The sequence below is a fragment of the Phodopus roborovskii genome, unplaced genomic scaffold (genome assembly GCF_943737965.1).
Source record: "Phodopus roborovskii unplaced genomic scaffold, PHOROB, whole genome shotgun sequence".
NCBI lineage: Eukaryota > Metazoa > Chordata > Mammalia > Rodentia > Cricetidae > Phodopus > Phodopus roborovskii.
The window spans coordinates 437,951-455,971 of record NW_026125576.1 but is presented as its reverse complement, the minus strand read 5'-3'; the positions used below and the strand labels follow the sequence as shown (position 1 = coordinate 455,971).

The 18,021-nt window shown below is 35.9% G+C and overlaps 1 protein-coding gene and 1 pseudogene across 3 annotated transcripts in view; one reads left to right on the top strand and one right to left on the bottom strand.

Annotated features, from left to right (window-relative positions):
* Positions 1–18,021, top strand: part of Ankrd28 (ankyrin repeat domain 28) — a 132,691-nt gene that overhangs the window by 39,668 nt on the left and 75,002 nt on the right. The gene's annotated exons all lie outside the window — the stretch shown is intronic.
* On the bottom strand, positions 2,192–2,686 carry LOC127217010 (40S ribosomal protein S10-like; annotated as a pseudogene).

Below are 18,021 nucleotides of genomic sequence, written 5' to 3'. Positions count from 1 at the left end.
TCCTTCCTTCCTTCCTTCCTTCCTTCCTTCCTTCCTTCCTTCCTTCCTTCCTTCCTTCCTCTCTCCCTCCGCCCCCCCTCTGTTGTTGAAACAGAAGTGTCATGGATTGTTGATATCATTCTGACATGCCACTTGTCTTTCCATACTAGGAAAATGTCATGTCATCTTTCCTCATTCTTGGTGTTTTCATTTTCAGATTTGGCAGTAAACCTCTATTCTTCCTGATAGTCCCACAGACTCTAGTTTTATTCTGTAGTAGCAATTTAGCAGTAGATGTAGTATTGAAATAATTACCCTGGTAAATATGATGCCATATGCCAAGTAGGGTCCAAGGACTGAAAGAATAGTTTCTTGCCTTCAATAATGCATATCTCTATATTGAAGTTACAGCCACTCTCATTCTCACACACCATCTGAACAAGAAAACAGTATTTTGTTATTTTCTTGGGATTTTATGTGGGAAATTTTAAATGTCCTCTCCCTGGAATCATTCCCTTCCTCGTCTAAAGACAACTGTTGCTTTGGTTTATATATTATTTGAAGTTTATGAGTAAATAATCTAGCACACAATGGATCTCGAAAAGTTTTCTTGAGCGACTGTCCATTTTTGCATTATCATTGAAATGCCAGAATGTCCATATTTGCTCAGATCTATGGTGATTCATTGTCTGTGGAAATATAGGGGTATATATCAAAGGATCTGTTGACTAGTCTTTCAAACTATCTTTTCTTGTTTGACCCATCAGAATAATTAGGTCAAGGAATTTCTTGATGTCCTTCTGTATAGCCAGAGACCACTTTAGTTTTCTAGATAGTGTTTTGCATCTCATTGCCATTTGATCATACAGCATTTCAAACAGTTCATCAACCCCCCCCCCAAAAAAAGCACATTGCTGATGAAACTTAGTGACCCCAGCATGACCTTCAACATTTTAAGTGTGGTGGTGTGTCAGTTTCAGACCAACAATTCTCAATAGATCATTTGAAATTGCCTCCAGAATCATCAAAACAGTCATCTGCATCTTCACTCTCACTAAAAATATCTGATAAATTATCATTAAGTACTTCCAGAAGTGCATCACTTTCATTTGTTTCCCTCCCTTTTCTGAGAATTTCTAAAAGTGCCAAGGACTTGAAGACAGAAGGCTTTTCAAATAACCAAAATACAGTGTAACTGCAATGCTTTATGGGTTCCTGAAATTACGTAGTTTCTTGTAGATTAACCTGCATGGTTTCCATCAATGAGATCACTTTGTTGGATGTGGACACGACAATATGTTGACACTTAAGGTAAACCATGAGAAAACTCATGAGCTGTATGTAATGTATTAACTGCTAAGCCATCTTCCCATCCTCTATGGGGAAGTTCTTGATTACCAGTTCAGTCTTACTTTGTTGTTGTTTGTATGTATGTTCAAGTACTTTTTTTTTTGGTCTCCTATTCATATAAAGTATCTGGTTTGTTGATATACAATTATACTAACCATAATGGTAGTGCTCTCCCTCCTCCCAAGTAAGGTCAGCATGCCTGCTTCTACTTTCTAATTTTTAGTAACCTGAGTCTTCTCCTGTTTTCATATAGTCATTTAGACAGAGGCCTGGCAGTTTTGATAATCTTTTCAAAGGACTATAGTTCCTTTTTATTTCAGTTACTATATCTTTCAGCTCCAGAATTTATTTGTATTTGTGTGTGTGTGTGTGTGTGTGTGTGTGTGTGTGTCTGTCTGTCTGTCTGTCTGTCTGTCTGGTCTGTCTGGTCTGTCTGTCTCTCATAATTTCCATTGTTTCTTTTAGTTCTTTGTTCAAGGTTTCTACTATTTTTATTTTTTCTTTTTTAACATATTTAAGGACAGTTGATTAAGTCTTCTAATAAATCTAGCAATTGCCCTCTCTTAGAGATAGTTTCTGTGTTTGCTGTGAATTAATATAGTATAGTGGTTCTCAACCTATTAGTTATGACCCCTTTGGGATTGCATATCAGATACCCTACATAGAAGCTATTTACATTCTGATTCATAATAGTAGCAAAATTACAATTATAAAGTATGGTATTTAGAGGGTTGCTGCATTAGGAAGTTTGGGAACCACATGTGTAGTATGTAATGTATCTGGAAATTCAGTTTTTCCTAGGACTTGTGTTTTGCCTTTTTTTTTTTTTTTTAATTTATTCAACACAACACAATCTCCAACTTTACTGAGATGGCTGACCTTGTCCATGACCAAAGCAGCTTCTAAACTGGGATTCAGTTGCTGCACTAGCTCCAGCCTCAGCTTTCTTGTCAGCACCAGGGGCACAGTAAGCACTCCTTCTATGTCTCTGTTTGCCTCCCTTTTTGTGAATCTTGCTGGTCACTCACCCTCTGAACCTTTGGGCCAAGGTCTGCCATTTTAGGATGGTTACAGCTCAGTGTGTCAGGCACTATTCCAGAGGTAGGTGGATGTAATTGTGGAGATACTGGATGCCATCATTTGTAAAGTACCAATAGAAATGTCTCCAGCAAACTAACCGTTCCTTTGTGTAGTCTTGAGACTTTAGTGACTGAATGGCCTTGATTACATGAAGGTTGGGCATAATCTTGTCTACCAGCTCAGGGTGTTTGGGCATATGGACATCTTTCTTGGCAACCATCATTCCTTCCTTAAAGAGTTCATAGATAGCAGTGTGATTCTTCTTAGGAATCTACATCGTGGCAGCCGCAGGGTCTGAGAGGGAGGCTGGAAAGGAAGGGGCATGTGTGATTCAGTGTCCCTCTAGGGATTGTTATTTCTGATCTTTATGGCTTGTTTAATTATTTCTTTCTCTCATTTATTTATTTATTTATTTTGGTAGACTGTGTTTATTGGGTATCATAACTGGATTGGGGTCCTTCCTTTTTGGTCAGCTGTGATTTGACAGAAATTTTCTTAAATACCTGTATCAAAAGAAAGAAACTTCATAGTCTTTTCAGAGCCCTTCAATATTAGAACATTCAGTGGTTAGTAGATATCACTGCCTAAGATCATTTCTCCCTGCGTTGGAACTAAATGCTGCAACTAAGGTGAAAGTTCAGGTTTTTGCTAGAGGTGTTCTGAGTTTTTGTGTAGCTGTGGGTATTCATGGAGATGAGATTTCTAGAGTTTTCAAAAATGTATAGTTTTTAAAACCTATGTTCACTTATTTTCCTTTTCAGTCTCTTCATAAACTTTTAGGTTTGTTGTTGCTGTTGCAACTGTTACTTCTAGTCATGGGTGGCTATAGGTAAACATTGGCCCCAAAATGCGTTTGATATATACCATCTGCGAAGCTGCTTCAACCTTAGGAATCTCCAAGTCTTGGAAGTCAAATCAAGGCCCAAACCTATCCTTTAGTATACCCATGCCCTTGAAACCTCCCCCCAAAAGAAAACAAAAATACTACTAATAAAAATTAAACAATAAAAATGCAAATTAAGGAAAGAAAAAAAATAAATATTTTCCTGTGGAAGCTGTGCTCTGTTACCCAGTCCCCTTTGCCCAAACAGCTTTACTTGCAAGTGTTCATTGTATTGAGTCTTTGGTCTGGTTCAAGGCCCCTGGCTTCTGCTACACCATCAATCAATACTGGAGCCATGGGATAGTGTTTTAGTGTTCCTTACTGTACCATATTTTTAATTTCACTACCACCTTTTTTGAACAAGATAGTGGAAAGGAATATTATGTTCATTGTCATGTGCCATTAACTCATTTCTTAACTTCTTTTTGGGTTTTGGTGTTTGGAGACAGGGTTTCTCTGTTTAACTCTGGCTATCCTGGAATTCACTCTGTAGACCAGGTTGGCCTCAAACTCAGCAAGCAGAGACCCACCTGCCTCTCCCTCCCAAATGCTGGGATTAAAGGCATGTGCTATCACCCAGATCAAAGTCATTTCTTAATATGTATGAACATTTTCTCATTCTCTAACATTATCTCTCTACTTACTAAGTCTTTTACTTTTTTCACCAATATTTCATAGTTTGTTTTACGCTGCATTGCTTGATAACCATGGGCAAATGCGGTCTATACCTTAATTTTCTAGAGTTTGAATGACATTATAAATGGTATCTGTAAAACTTCAATTTCTATTTGTTCATTGGTATTATCTAAAACTAAACATAAAATTTTTAATAAAAACCTACTTAGTTCTTGGAGCTTTTAAGTAGATGTGATGAACTTTCTACAGAGACAAGTATGCTCTCTGCTAATGAAGTGAGTTTTATGTCTTCCTTTTCCAAGCTCTGTGTCTTTATTAATGCTTGAGCTTCCATTGAATAGGATAGGAACAGTGAAATAGACATCCTGCCCTGTTTGCTATCTTAGAAGTCAATCAGTACTTCCCTGGCACCTTTACATTTCCTTAAATACATGTAATTTCCAGTTTAAATAGGAGCCCAGTTTCCTTCCTGTCGTTGACTGGAATATTTTATAATTCCAGATATACTAAAGTGCATATATGTCTTCTCTTTGCAGATGTGTGCATATGTAAATATCTATGAAAGCACGCAATTCTTTATAGTTCATTTACCCTTCTTAATAGAAGAGACAAGCATTTAGAATGTTGTCTCTGGGCATTTTATGTTATGGACACTGGATATTAGGTTGAACTGTAAAATTGCTCATTAGTTTGTATGCTGCAAATCTTTCAGAAACAACAATACCCCCCACAATGGAAGGAGGTATTGACACTTCTTACAACAAGATATAATTTAGTATGAAATGTTCACTCATGAGAAAAAGTTTATTACTGTTCTGTCTTACATAGAACACAGAGCTGATTCACGTGATACGTGTGATTGAGACATGATCCCTGCTCTTGAACATACTTTTTCAAGACTGAGCCTTTACAATTTTCTTGTGTCTTTAACTCCATGTCAGATGTCCACACATTTAGTCTCAGGTTGAATCCACTTGCGATCCTAGTTTCAAGGTACCCAGTGTCTTCCACTGTAAAACATTTTGGCAGTGGTCTTGAGAACAGATTACTGAGAAATGAAACACACTTTGCTGTGTGACAATTTTGTGCAAATAGCGGCTCTCTATATGGTGTTATTGCTAGTTTTTGTGTGTGGTTACTTTGCAAGCGAAACAGGAGGGTAGTGCATATCCTTACACTTTGCTTTTTGTGTGTGATATTTCTTCATTACAAATTATGGGTGGAAAAAAGTTATAGTCTGTCTCTTTTTGTTTTTTGTTTTTATTGGGGGCCTCTTGATTGAGTCTTTCACCATCTTTTCTTCACCATACTGTTCTGTATAATAAAATCTGGGTAAAAGAAATACATGAAAGATTTTGTATAAGATCCATAAAACAAAAGTACCTTGTTCTTTGCTGTAATTTTATCACTTCACATATAAGTAGTTATTAATAAGGAATAAGTTGAATAAATTTGGGGATAGATTGTTAGGCCACCTAATTTGATTAAAATAAGAAAATGTGATTTGTGTGTTTTTTAAAATTTGATACGTTATTTAATAATCATCAAAGGAGTCACATACTTTTTGAAATAACTAAATTGTTGTCACTACTGTAAATTGAAGTCTATTGTTTCTAATTAGAAATTTGAGCTTGACTGTGAAAATGGTAAAATCATTATTATCAAAGTTGAATATGTTGGCTGGCACATGCCAATTATTTTAATAGTTAAGGGGGCTTAGGGAGAAGGGTGAGAAGAGTTCAAGACTGGCCTGGTCTTGTTTATGTATAACAAACCCAAGATCTCTTAAAGATGTGCTGGACAGTGTTGTACATTCCTGTAATCCCAGCACTCTAGAAGCCAAGGCCTGAGGAGGGTTGTGAGTTTGAGGCCATGCTGAACAACATAATCAGATCTGTTGTTGTTTTAAGAAGAATTATAAAGCCCTTCATTCATTTGCAACGTCTGTTTAAAATATAAGATTTGAAAAATACTTTTGTATTGGTAAAATAAACAGTACTGAAAATTTTTCTTTTGTATTTGCTGCCACCAAGTGGCAAACTAGTGACATTACCAAGTCTGTTATATATCAGATAGTATCCAGAAATGCCCTTTTTGTTTTGCTTGGTTTTGTTTTTGAAGTAGAGATTCACTATGCAGTGTAGCTTGAATTCACAAAGCCTTGAATGGTAAGATTTAAAGGTGTGTACCATCATGCCTAGCCACTTTCAACTAGCTTGATTTATTCTTCTTCTCCTCCTCTCCCCTCCTTCTCCTTTTTCTTCTTTTGATTTGTTCATATTTTTAACAAAGGATAAGCAGCACAATTTAGTACTTTAATAAGCCATATCTTACCTTCTTGCACCAGAGCTAGAGAAGATTATTTCTATGTTTCTTGAACTTTGTAAAGGCTTTTAGGACATTAGCAACTATTTAACTGTTGACAAAGATGATTTTTTAAAAACTGCAGGATTTTTCTAGTGTAGTATGAAATATGGTTAATGCATACTAGTTTACACAAGTTTAATTCGAAATGTGTTCTTTAATATTGTACACAAGAATTATGTCTTCATAATTTTTTAGAACTGATTTTGCTTATTTTGAAGATTTTGCTTAAATTAACTAGCGGGCAACTTAATTTTATTCTAGGAAAACTGTTATATAAGAATATATAACATTCTTACAAAAGAAATGTGAATGTTTAATATTAGGAAATGGGTTGCATGCAGGACAATATACTTTTATATATAACTTGGTATAATCTTTCACAGTGTTATAGAGGACAGTGTGGAGACATGAGTATATCACCCTCTTCAGAAGCACATGCCCACTCTCCTGAGCACTCAGTGTTCTCCCTTAACACCCAGGTTAAAATCCCTACTAAAACCCATCCTAAAGTATGTAACAAAGTTTTGTAGAAGCATATATAGAGAAAATACCTAGCAGTATTTAATTTTAAGAAATATGATAAATTCTTAAATTTATATATTTGAAATTGATGTTTCATATATAAAAATGTGAATAATATTTTATGCATCACTGGCAGCTTTTTTATTTAAGGCAAGCCATGTAAAAACGTAAGTGGTTGGATATGTTGTCAGAAAATATATTTGGACATTGTTTTTGCTTGTGTGTGTATATATTTAAGATTTAAGGTAATTTGTTGCCACCAGTTCTGAAAAAGAAAGCCCCATACTTTGGGTTTCTTCAGGAATCCAGTAAAGATTAGCTTTTATATAAAGGCAGTCTTTAAAAATATTTTTCTTAAAAATATATGTATATATAGTATGTGTTTTATATATAAATATGGCATGTATGCATCTGTGATCCTCAGAGTTGGAAATTGGAGGCAGGAGGATTGAGAGTTTGAGACCAGCCTAGACTTATGTACTAAAGCTTTGTCTCCAAAAAATAAGAAGAGATATATATGTCTCCTACAAAAATTAATTTTCTTGAAAGAAGGATCAAAACTAAATTCTGAATTAGTAAAAATCAAAGTAAATTTGTACCAATTTAATAACTCAGTGTTTTCTTAAACCACATAGAGTTTGAGACCAGCCTAGACTTATGTATGAAAGCTTTGTCTCCAAAAAATAAGAGGAGATATATGTCTCCTACAAAAATTAATTTTCTTGAAAGAAGGATCAAAACTAAATTCTGAATTAGTATAAAAGTAAATTTTGTACCAATTTAATAACTCAGTGTTTTCTTAAACCACATAGCCCCTTCGTTTTGAAGGTGCATACTCTTACATTCAATGTCTGTTTTCTGCCACAGGCCTGTGATTGGAACTGAAACAATATAACTACTGCTTCCATCAGAGGAAAAATACATGGAAAGTTATGTTGTGTCTTAGTAATCCAGTGTAGTGATACTGGCAGCTCTTGTAATCACCCCCCCCCCACTATTTATGCCTCCTTATAACTTAACCTTACACATAATTACATATGAATCAATGCTAAATGTCAGCCCCAGTTGGAGGCAGTTCATGTATAGTACTGAGCTCTGTGTTGGACTTCAGTGTATAGCAACTTAATAATTTTGGTAGATTTTCAGTGGGAAGGAGCCTGTACAAATCTTACTTAATGTTCTGTTTATAGCTTGGAGAAAATATTAAATAGCTGAAGATAATGAGAAATGCTGCAGATTATTATATTTTGTCCTGTAAAACCAATAATATTTGCATCCTGTTGCCCAGCTGTCCATTACTTTTCTCATTCTCTTAAATATTAAATATAATACATACTTTGATCATTATCAGCCACAGTAATCATGAGGAGACTTCAATTATGTGAATGTCTCCTGTGGTTCTAGTGAAAGATGTTAAAAAAATCAGACTCTGGAGGAGTCTGCCTTTTGTTGGGTTCACATTAGAAATGGAAACATTAAAGACTTGATAGTCAGTAAAGAAGAAACTGGTTCAGTAATGTTACTTTATAGTCGTGAGGTTGCACTTTCTTTTTGTTAGATGTCTTATGTTCTCAAAACAGTAATGCTGCTTGATGTTAAGTAGACTCGATATAAAATTGCTTCAAAACAGAAAAATACTCTTACTGGAGTTTTATTTAACTACCAACCCCCCCCAAAAAAAAAAAAACTGTGAAGTTGTGGAGAACTTTTTATTACCTGTCTCTGAAAAACAGTTTGGTATGTTAAACTGGAATGAATATGATCACATTAATCAGGAGATACATAACTGATGATGAATCTTTACCTGGCCTCTTCTTAAGAAAGTCTAGGTTACATTCCAAATGACCATTGCTTTATTTATATGTACGTGCTAGGAAAGTGCTCTCAAATGGGTCACCACTCCCATTCCCAGTTCTTTCTATCCTTCATACCCCATTTCTCCCCCCCCTCTCTCTATCTCTCTCTCTTGTCCCTTTGAGACAGGTGTCACTGTGTAGCTCTGGCTATCCTTGAATTCACTTCAGATCTGTGTGCCTCTGTTCTGGCCCACATCCAGCAACTCTTTTCCCACTTATAAAAGTATATTGAATGGCTCATTTGTTGTTACCTGGGATGGTTGTGGATAACTAGGTTTTCACTGGAAATTCTGTGCCTCATCTATTTTCTGCTCATAAACTGTTTTGTAACTTTTGACTCATAAAGACTTTGGATAAATCATAAAATATACTATTCTAGTTCTTTTTTCAACCCAGCATTTGAGAAGTGGATGGGCAAAACAGAAAAGCAAAGTATGCAAAAAAGAAAGACAAGCAAAATAACCTATAAGACTTTGTGTGGTAAATGATTTTAATTGGAAATTGGAAAAATTGTAACAAATAGTTTACTAATAACACACACACCTTTTCTCTGTTAGTGTTGGAGACAATACTGAATTGTCAACCCACTTTTGCTGTTTTTTTTTTTTTAAAGATGTAGTTCTTACCTTTTGCCACTGGGTGGTGTGTTTGCATTATTACTACAAGCCCTTTCTACATTTAAAGGAACCATTTAAAAATTTATAATAAAATTAGCATGGTTGTTGTATGGTCAAGTGAGTTTAAACTAGTTCCCCCAAAAAACTTATGCAGTGAGAGGATATGTACACACACACACACACACACACACACACACACACACACACACACACACACAGAGAGAGAGAGAGAGAGAGAGAGAGAGAGAGAGAGAGAGAGAGAGAGAGAATGAATATGAAAATGAATAGGTTGACAATGTCTCATGTAGTCCCAGCAGCATTTAGGAAATAGAAGCAAGAGGATTTTTGTGAATTCAAAATCCACATAGTGGATTTGCATAGTGAATTTCAGGACTACACAGAGAGACCCTTTCTCAATAAAACAAAAAAATTAAGATGTTTTGATGTAGGTGATGGTTTTATCAAACTAGGGACCTTATACATGCTAGGCAAGCTGTTCACTCTTGAGCACACAAATGATATTGTAGCTTAAACAATATCCAAGTTTAAAAAAAATCTCAATTTCTTATAATGCTTAAAAAAATGGATATTATTTACATTCTGCTTTTAAAGCTGCCAAATGCCTTATTGACATTTTTTTATTTGAATGAGTTGAGTAGTTAGTTGTAAAGATTTTATTTGGGGTTTTAACAAGGTTCCAGTTCAGAGAAGGAAAAAAAAAAAAACATAAAAATAAGCATTTTATATTATCCCATATCGTAGTCTAAAAACATAGAAATAAGCATTTTATATTATCCCATATTGTAGTCTGCTCAGATTATCTGAGTTGTCTGTGTTCACATAAGAATGCAGGTGTTCACTGAGGTTAGAGGCATCAAATTCACTGGTGCTGGAGACAGTCAGCTGTGCACCATATGCCATTGGTGCTGGGAACAGAACTTGGGTCTTCTGCAAGAGCAGTTTGTCACTGAACTAGTTTTCTAGGCCCTACTTCATAGCTTTTAAGGAACAAATTTAGAGGCTTTATAACACCGACTTTAGAGCAATAGTTCTCAGCCTTCCTAATGCTGTGACCCTTAATACTATTCTCATGTTGTGATGACCCCCGACCACAAAACTATTTTTGTTGATACTTCATAGCTGTAATTTTGCTACTGAGTTGAAATATAAATATCTGCTATGCAGGCTATGTGGTATGCTGCCCCAGTGAAAGGATTGTTCTGCCTCAAAGGGGTTATGACTTTCTAAGTTTACTTTCAGTGAGTCTTTAAGTTTTGGGAAGGGTAGCTTTTGTCACTCAACCTTTCTGGGCCTTAGTTTTTTTTTTGTTTTGTTTTGTTTTGTTTGTTTGTTTGTTTGTTTTTTCTTAGTCTTGGGATAGTGTTTCAATTTAGAAAAATGAGTGTCATGGCTCTAAGGAGTATTGGTACTCAGAAATACATGAGTGAATTATGAAGCTGAGAATAAATAACCCATGACCCTGCTTTGGCTTCCCTACCTCCTTCCCTCGCTCCAGCTCCCCACCCCCCCCACCCCGGTCTCCTGGGCTAGGCAATCTATGTAGCTCAGTAAACACTTACCTACTAAACATGTATAAGGCCTGATCAATCCCTAATACTCAAAATTTGTGTTATAATTAAGACTATACTTTATTCCATGTGATATTTTAATGTATTGTGTTGTGTTTTTAGAAATCCCTTACAGAGAAGCAGGGATGTATCTTGGTGGATGGAGTACTTGTTTAATGTTTGAAAGGCTCTGGAGTTCAATCTCCAGCATTTTAGGGCAAAGGGGATTTTGAATATCAGATACATGTACATTATATGGCATATTTTAAGTCATTCTTTTATTCAGCATTAAGGTGGTTTTCATTTTTTTTTTTTTTTTTTTTGTGTGTGTGTGTGTGTGTGTGTTTGGTTTGGTTTGGTTTTGGTTTTATGAGATTGGGTTTCTATGTAGCTTTGGAGCCTGTTCTTGAACTTACCCTGTAGACCAGGCTGGCTTCGAACTCACAGAGATCCGCCTGTTTCTGTCTTCAGAGTGCTGGGATTAAAGGTGTGCACCACCATCACCTGGCAGTTTTCATGATTTTTAAAGTTCTTACTATGTACACGTTATAAGCTTCATATATTTCTTTATGTCAATGTTTTTTATATGTGGAAATGATTGCTAGAAGGTTTGAAAGGCATATTGATGTTGTCAGGCTTTTTTTTTCCCCCCCTCGTTTTCTCCTCCAGTTCACTACGTTAAATCACTGGTGCTTATTTCTGTAATAGTGGCAGCTTGTTTTTAGGTTACCTTTTGTATTATGTCCACACTAATGTATAAACTTGATTTTCATTTTTCAACTTAGTTAGGTGCAGATTTTAAAAGTATTTGCTATAATATGGCCCTTCTTAGCTGCTCTCTAATTTCCCACTTTATTTTATACAGCCCTACTGTGTATTCTGTGGATGAAGAGGTGGCTTCCCAGGGAGCATTCTAGGCAGAGGGAACAAGCAGCATATGTACAAAGGCAAAGATGCCTGGAACAACTCGGCATATTTAAGTTGTAACAAGTTGGCATATGTGAAACGGGGTAGTAGTAGAAATTGTCATTTTGATTATGTATGTGTTACACTTCATAGAGGTCAAAAAACAATTTGTGGGCATTGGTTCTCTTCTCCCACCACACAGGCTCAAGCTTTGGTTATCAGGCTTAGCATCAAGTATCTTCACACACTGAGCCAGCTAACTGGCTCTGAGACAAATGTCCAGATGAACTGGGTAGTGGCATTTGACAGGTACAAATGATAAGAGAGAGAAAGATCACCTAATTAGATGGCACATGCCTCAAAAGGAGGAATGCTTTTGTAGGCAAGTATATTGGTAATATTTGCAGACTGGAGGACTGAAAGAGTGCTATCTTTGCCCCAGACTTTCTTCCAACACACAAATACAGATGCTCTGGAGCTAACACTGAGTGTGAACAAAGTGATATCCAACATCAGAGAAGACCTCTAGAAAAGCATGAACTTAGGAAAACAAAGTAAAATGGTCTTCTTATGGTAGTATAGATTCAAGAGTTATACATAAGAATTTATTATCTTAATTTAGAATTCAAATGAATATTATGAACATTCTTCCCTTATTTTCTTTCAAAAGACTGTAAACAAAAAATTTTAATAGGCTAAATAGCAAGTAAGGTCTTTTAGAACATACCCACCATGTTGAAAGTAAAGGGTATACAAAGGAGTACTGTTCTGATAATTATATACTACAACTGTATTTTGGAAAGTAAATTTATTCATATTTTCAAAAAGTAGGTTGAAAGTAAGCAATGCTACTAATCATTTATACTGACTTGAATGAAAGTCAATTTGAATTTCTCTTTAATGTTTTGTTATTCGTAAATGGATTTTTTTTTTTTTTCCTTTTTTTAACTGTCTTGCTGTGTAGCCCAATCTGGCCTTGAGTTCATAGACATGTACCACTATACCAAGCTGAATATGAATTATTCTCAGCAGGCTAAATTTTGTCCTTTAGGAAACAATGAAGAGATGGTTTCCTGGTTAAGAGACTTGGTGCTCTTGCAGAAGATCTGGATTAAGTTCCTATCACCCACATGGCAGCTCACAAGTGCCTATAGCTCCATTTTCAGGGGGAACTCATATACTTTTTCTGGCTTCAGTGAGTACCACACACTTTCAGGGCACACACACACACACACACATAACATGCAGGAATTGTATATACACATAGATTAAATTCCTAAAATAAGACTAAAGAAAGATTATTTACAATTCATGTTGGTTTCTATAATTTGAAAATGTCCAGGTAAATGTAGTATTACATTACTGTACTTAAAAAGTTAAGGGGAACAATTTTCAATTTAAAAACAAGTTGCTATGGTTAGCATGTGGTTACTTTTTTAAGCAGTAATTACACAAGACAGCCACAGAATTTCCACTAATATAGAAAGATTGGTAGCTTATGTGTGTACATGGTTATTCCATACACAAATTAAAACTGTAAATATCACTTCCTTTCTAAAGTAACTATCATTTGGAAAATACTAAAGAAAATGACTCATCCTTTTTGAGCTGTAACAGGGTGGAGACATACTGAACATAATTATTTTAAATTCAGTACAGATAGTTTAGAATATTTTTCTTTATCAAAGAATGCGTTCATGTGCTTTGTGATCACGCACTCCTTTGATCCTGCACTCAGGAGGCAGAGGCAGGTGGATCTCTGTAGGCCGGTCTGGTCTACAGAGCAAGTTTTAGAACAGCTAGAGCTACACATAGAAACCATGTCAAGGAAGGAAGGGAGGGAGGGAGGGAGGGAAGGAAGGAAGGAAGGAAGGAAGGAAGGAAGGAAGGAAGGAAGGAAGGAAGGAAGGAGAGAATGCTGTATTTCTGCACATCAATTTTTTTCTGATGTGTTTCTTTTTAACATACATTTTTATGACTTTAATAAGCTTATAAAATGCTATGCTTATAAACATTAAAACTGTTAATTACATTAATTGTAGCTGGTTCTGAACTTCTTAAACATAGGAGATGTTTTATTAAGATCTATGACTAGGCCATTCTTAGTTAATTTAGTTGTTAAACCTGCCAGCAATCATGCTATAATTTTTTTTTTGTTGACATTCATACTCATAATAAAGAGCATCACAGGCATATGTAAAAGCTTTTGAGCCAATATAAGGTTAATGAGTATATTTTGATGACTTTTACTTTTATTTGTAATAGAGTATTGTTTGTTCTTTTATATTAGGGATTTTTTAAACTGAAAATACTTTATATTTAAAATACAAACTGAATTAAATAGTAAAGGGTCTTACTATAGCAGTAAGAATTGAAATACTGTGCTTTAGGTTGAGTGGTTTAGCTACTCAATGCTGTGACAATAGGAGGTCCCTCAAACCCCCCCCCCCCCCCAGACTTAGCATGGACTGTAGGATAAACTCCATTAGGTCAAAAGATACCCATAAACATACTTCATGGCATTATTATCAAACATACTCCTGTCCAGTAAGGGGGCCATTTCTTTCTGTTTCTCCTTTAAAAACCAGGTGGGGGGAAAAAAAGGTCTTTCCTAGAAGCACTACAGCTGACTTTCCCTGGCATGTGAGAGAGCAAGCTGGCTCAGATTGCATGTCAGTTACCAAATGAATCACTTAGTAGGTAGAATTACTGTGATCATTACCTTACTCTATTTAAGATTTCTCCAAGTCAAGTGGGATATTGAAGTGAACATCCAAACAAAACTGAAGGTAGACTGTAAGAAGGGCAGGGGTTAATGATGGTTAAGTAGGCAACCAGTAGTAAGCTACATAATATGTAGAAAAGTTAAACTTTGTCATTTTCTTCCCATCAGTATAAATCATTCACAACACACTAATAATCGAAAATACTATGAGGGTTCTAGAGCTTTTTTGTTTGTTTGTTTTGGGGGGAGCACTCTTAAAACAGACTGAAGGAAACCCTTGTATAAATGTTACTGACATAAGAAAGTATATTTGAGAATATGAATTAGGAAAAATTACTCCTTTAGTTTTGACCAAATACAATGAAACTTTTATCTTCAAATATTTTCAATATAAATCTTCCCTATGAAAACCAACCTCTTTTCTGCATCCTTGTGATCATAACTCATCAGTTAATTTCCTTTTAACTGTTGATTGGGGGCACCTAGGCTTATTCTGTAGCTTGGCTATTGTTAGTGCTGTGATAATGATGGGTTCTCAGTGTCTCTGTTATGCTGTGACTCCTTTGGGCATATACTGCAGAGTGGTATAGATGAGTCATATAGTTCTATTTTTAATTTTTTGATGAACTTCCATGTTGGTTTCCATAGTAGCTGAACTAATTTACATTACCATCAACAGTATTAAGAGTTATCATATTGAAGTTGGACATGGCAACCCAACAGAAGGAAGAGACTCAAGAGTGGGCACAAGAGCCAGAGTTCTCATAGTTAGGAGTCTCATAAAACATATATACACAGAGGACTTCGTGTAGACCCATGTAGTTGCCCATGCTTCCTGCTTTAGTCTCTGAGCTCTTATGTGCCTTGCTTAGTTGATTCAGGGGGCCTTGTTCTCATCCTCCACCATCTCCTCCGACTTTTACACTCTTTTTCTTTTCCACATCTTCAGGATTCTCTGAGGTCTGAGGGTTGGGATTTGGTGGAGACCCCCCATTTAGACTCTCTCCAAATAATGCTGTGGGTGTCTGCATCTTATTTTGGACATGTTAAAAATGTAATTTTACCAGTTTTATAAAAGCATCCGTTAGCACCCTCCCTCCCCTTTTTAAGAGGCATTAAGTATTTTAGGCATTTGGATGATTGGATCAAATAATTTCTGGGTTCTTTTATCCTGTATGAAATGGGAATATAGGAGATTATTATATTAAGGGAGGATTATAGCACCCAGCACAACATGCTCAAAAATAGCATGAAGTTGCATATAAGAATACAAGGTGATAAAAGGGGCAAATACAGATTAAGGTGGGGCATAGTATTTCTTTGTAATAAATTGGGAAATATTCTTAGTCTGGAGCAAAGTGAGAAAGGTAGTGAAAGCCAGTTCAAAAGTAGTTTGGGTGGTTTTGTTTGCAGTGTTTAGGATTAAACCCATGGCCTGGTACATGCTAGATAGTACTACAACCCGAGTGCCCAAATGAAATTATTTTACCAGGGAGGAGGTGTTGTTTGTTTCTTTTCTTTGTAAGATTTCTGGGCTCTTTTGAAATGTGAGTAATTCAGGACAAGAACTTTAAACAATTGTCTTATGCAGCTGTTTAATAGGGTTTTAAGATATGAAGGTATTTAATTTCTTAAAAATTCAAATGATTCATAAAAAGTTAATATTAGGATTTCTACCATTATGACATTAAAATTCTTTTTTTAAAAAGTTTGAGTCAATAAACGATTGAATTCATTAACTTAGAAGTCATAGCAAGCCTTAACTTTTGTTTTCTTTAAACCTCTCTTCATTCTAGAAACATACATCTGAAAGGGGGAAGAAGAGGGGAAGAGGAGGAAGAAAAAGGTCTGGGGGAAAATAAGAATAATGCCCCTTAACTTAGTTCATGGTTTTTTAGTTTGATAGAATATTTCTCTTTCCTCTGTGAATTCATAACAGACATTCTTACTGCAGCTGCTATCATGGAGTTAAACATTTGCTGTAACATCGCATACGAAAGCAGTTAAGCTGTTTGGGACTGTTTACTTGCTAAAGCCAGTGTTAGTCAGCAGAGACAGTATTTCCTTGTGGCTTTTAGTGGAAAATGTTAAAAGCACACTTATTTTTGAGTTATAGAATTTTCAGTTTGATCTGGATTAGTCACAGAACTGGCATGAACCCTCTAATTGTGAAGGCTGTCCAAATGCACTATTTTTTTCTCCTGCTAGAGGAAGTTACATCCTGAGCAGCTCAGCTCTCTGGTAAGTGTAACATGTGAGCATTACTAGGCATTTCATCCTGCGGGTCTGCAGGCTTTGCTCTTCAGGCTGTTGCTCGGTTGAAATGCTTCTGCGGGACCAATTCTGAGGTTGTGTGGATATTTCTCAAGGGCCTACTCATTTGAGGATATTAGCGGCATTTTGAAAGATCATCTGAGAAACAGGAAAACATCTGAAATCAACTGAAAAGGATAACTGTAGCGGTTTTCACCAGGGAAGGAAAATGTATTGGCACAGAGGCAAATGACTGAATAAAGTAGTTGGCTCAGAGAAGATGCACAGTCTGCTGTTTTTCCTCTGAATGAAGACTGTTTAATGGAAGCTATATCCGTGTAGAGATGAAAGGAAATACTAGAGTGACAAACTACTGTCTTCCTTTTGTTTTAAAATGAAAAGTATGAAGCAGTAATTGGAGTTCAAAGGCTTTTTGACTCTTTTGCTGTCTGCTTGTTGGGTTGGGATTCTCCACTGACACCATTTCTGCTTGGTGCCTGCGTCTTTCTGCTAGGCAGCCAGAAACAACTGCCTGATGGAGAAAGAATGAAAGCTTTGCCTTGCCTATGTTACTGATAGGATAGAGCTATCTTTGTTTCATCTCTTATATGCGGAGTCTGGATTAATCAACTGTGCTCTCAACTGTTGTCTCCTGCGATCTGACTCATCACGTGCAAATGTGCTGCAGCTTTGCTGTTAATGCAGAGTGGTGGCTGCCTTTTCTTTCCTAAACAGAATTGAGCTTCATTTTCAGGATTTATGTTAAATTCTGTAATTTTTTTGTTTGTTTATTTGTTTCCTGGATAATATCTGTATTAAGTCAGTGAAGCTGAAAAAAATGAAGACAAATTAGAAGTGGAAACAGATAGTGAGACTCTGTTTATTTTCAGCTACAAGCCGCACAGCCTACTGGTAACTATATGACCTTGCAGACAAAAGGGGGGGGATATCCGTGACCACCTCTACCACAGCAGTTGTTTCTAATGGTGTGGTATCTTGTCACCCAAAATGATGATTGTGTTATACAAGTAAATTTCAGAGCTCAATTTAACTATTTTTGTGGAAGAAAAATATTTTTGAAAGAATTAGCCCTAGACTTGAGTTTTAATTATTGACACATTGATGTGAAACTTTTTACAGACTGCAAAAAAAGAAATAAGTTTTTATTTCTAGGAAGTTATGTTTCATAACTTTAAACTTCAGTTTCTCTAGTATTGTTAACTATAAAACCAGCAGCACTGTTCAAAGAATGTTCATAAGTGGTATACAGAAAAGGAAG